Below are 3,078 nucleotides of genomic sequence, written 5' to 3'. Positions count from 1 at the left end.
CGATGTACACGTCTTTGATATTAAATTCCCCTGTAGGACAATGTGAATATATATTTTGCCTAACAATAGAAAATGAGGAAACTTTTTTTTCGCGATCAAGGAACAGCGACACCACATTAGGTAATATAGTCGTATATTTCATGTTTCCTAAAATTGCAAAATTTAGAATATTGTATGTATACGAGTATACGAGCAGTTTGGTTTCAATGTTAAAGGGATGTTGCTATTTCCACAATTTTCTAGCGATTGCTTTTGTTGAGAGATTTGGATCCACAGCTAACAACTATACATTCTAGGGAATGATATGGAGGCATTAAAATGAAAAAGTTTAAAACACATTCTGGTGCATTTTCCGCGTACAAAAACAAATTTTAATATGGTTGTTGTAACGTTTGTTATACAAAACCCCTTGCATTTCATTGACATTATCCAATTTTCAAATTTATACATTTTTCCTTCGGAAAAAATTCAATATTGGTTTTAATTTGTATACTATAAAAACAAAGTGCAATGCCAAGTTTTATTTTCACGGAAAGATATAATTTTACTATAACTGAAAAAGTACGTGCGAAGGTAAAAAATTAAGAACTGCTCCATCCAGTCATCGGCAAGTCACAATACAATTTTAGTATGGAATAGATTTGGAAATTATTTAAAAATGATAAATGGTTTTCAAAAAAAAAAAAATAATAATAATAATAATAATAATTCTATGACTTAATTTTTATACCCTACACCCCAAGGTGGTGAGGGTATTACGTCTTTGTGCATTTGTTTGTAACAGCAAAAGGAAACCGAATAGACACATATTTCATTTTGATGATCTCCATAGAATCACATTCTGAGTCGATTTATGTATGTCCGTCCGTCTGTCCATGTATTCTTGTGAAGAAATTAAAGGTCACATTTATTGTCCGATCCAGATGAAAGTTTGTACAATTCATTTGGTGAACCCAAGGACGAACCCTATTGAAATTGGAGATAGATAGTGGATAAAACTCCCATATATATCTTCGTCCGATTTGCTTCCGATTGTGCACTAAACATGTAATATCAGACCATATATCATGGAATTGTGCACATATAACCAAATTATGCCATGAAAATAAATGTGCCAAATTTGATCGAAATCGGTTCAGATATAGCTATAGCTCCCATATATACTGTTCATCCGATTTGTTATTTTGTCCTCAAATATAGCTCAGAAATACCTTTGCTAAATTTTTGCCAAGATCGATCCAGATTTGGATATTTCTGCCTTTTAATGTTCACCAAACATGTAATATTAATCCGAATGGGATGAAATTTGGCACTTACGACCAAATTGAGTTTAGAAACGAGTATGTCAAATTTTGGTGAAAATAGCCATAGCTGCCATATATAATGTTCATATGATTTGTTATATGTGTTCTCTGCAACCGTAATATGCAATCCGTAACAACGACATTTGCCAAGTTTTATCGAGATCGTTTCAGATTTGGGTATAGCTCCCATATATATTTCAAGGTAATTGTGTATCAAAACCGGCACATCTACCGATGTACGTACATAAAATACTCATAGTTGTATGACCAATTTTTATCAATACCTTACGTGCTCCTTGGACGTTTGTCAGTACTGAAATGAACACATCTATCCATATAAATGTTATCAAAATACGTCGAACGCCGAAGTTTTCAAATGCTGTCGAAACAGTTTTTTTAAGTGTACAGAAATGTTTTAATATTTAATTTGGACGATTATTTTTTTTTAAATTTTGGCTGTGATTTCATTGGGTAGCATTGAACTTAGGTATTAAGGTAATAAGGATGTACGAAACTTATTAGTGAAGGTGAATATTTTTGCTCGATGTTCATGCAAGGGTCTACAGTCCTTCAGGTTTTAAGATTTCCATTTAAGGCGAAAAACTTCAAAAAAAATACTGTGGCAGTTCATAGCAGCTCAATTGAGTTGAAATCAAAAATGTTTTCATTTTAAAACATTTGGTTTTGCTTTGTTTTTTTTTCTTTCATCTTCAACGTTTCATTCATTCAGTGCGGCAAGTGGGCATTTTTTCAAGTCGAATAAGACGCGGACAAACACAACAACACAGCTGACATAATGTTTTGTTTTGTGAACGTTGTTGTCATTGTTTTATTGCTGGCGTACCCGTTGTTGTTGCTGTTTTCTAGAATCTCATAACATAGCGGTATTCTTACGAAATACCGTACAGCCCGGTAAGTAAAGCTCAATGACCTCAACTCAGCCGAAAAAAACGAAAAACACAGTCGCACTTTCGGTCTGTGTGAAAGACTGTGTCAGTCAGTCAGTCAAGGTGTGTGTGTGTGCGAAAGTTCTTTCGCTTTGCTGCTCATGGCTATGAAGCGCTGTTTTATTGACGGCAGTCGTGGATTATGGATTGCTTTCGAACATTTATTTGTTTATTTTTATTGACTGTCTGTCAGATGTGACGTGACTGTTAGCTACTAGTCCGCCGACAAGGGCTCAGAATCAATATTTGTTCTTCTCATTTGGACGTTTTCCTCAATTTTTTTGCTGAGTCAGGCTAATGATCCGCACTCAGGGTATCGAAAGAACCACATAGATACGTAAGTGCATGGGTGTTTGCCGGTTCTCACTTGCAATTTTCACGATACAATGAACTAGGACTATCTAAAACGATCTCCATCTGCAATCGTAGAGGAACGAGCTAGCTGTAAAATTCCATTTTCTTAGGCTTTGAATTTACTGGATCGGAATAAAACACAACTAGCTAAAATGATTCACGTTATATCAGATATGTGATAATTTTTAGAAAATGTTAAAATATACGGGAGTTACCAGATATAGTGGACCCAAGTGTTCTATTTGCACACTTCATCAAATACTGATAAAAATTGGCAAAACTACAAGGAAATCATTATTTATATCCAATTGTATTTGAAATCAGAAAATCCTATATTCATCTCAGGTCTCTGATTTGGAGCAATATTTAGATATAGCGAGTTGTAAAGAACCGCTGACTTGTTTCGCAAGTTTTGACAGATAAAGGTATTAAAAACTATGACCCTTTATGTGTGAGGTACCAGTAGGGGTTCG

This window comes from Musca domestica, unplaced genomic scaffold (genome assembly GCF_030504385.1).
Source record: "Musca domestica strain aabys unplaced genomic scaffold, Musca_domestica.polishedcontigs.V.1.1 8, whole genome shotgun sequence".
Classification (NCBI taxonomy): domain Eukaryota; kingdom Metazoa; phylum Arthropoda; class Insecta; order Diptera; family Muscidae; genus Musca; species Musca domestica.
The sequence above is the reverse complement of the archived record's forward strand: the minus strand, read 5'-3'. Positions refer to the sequence as shown.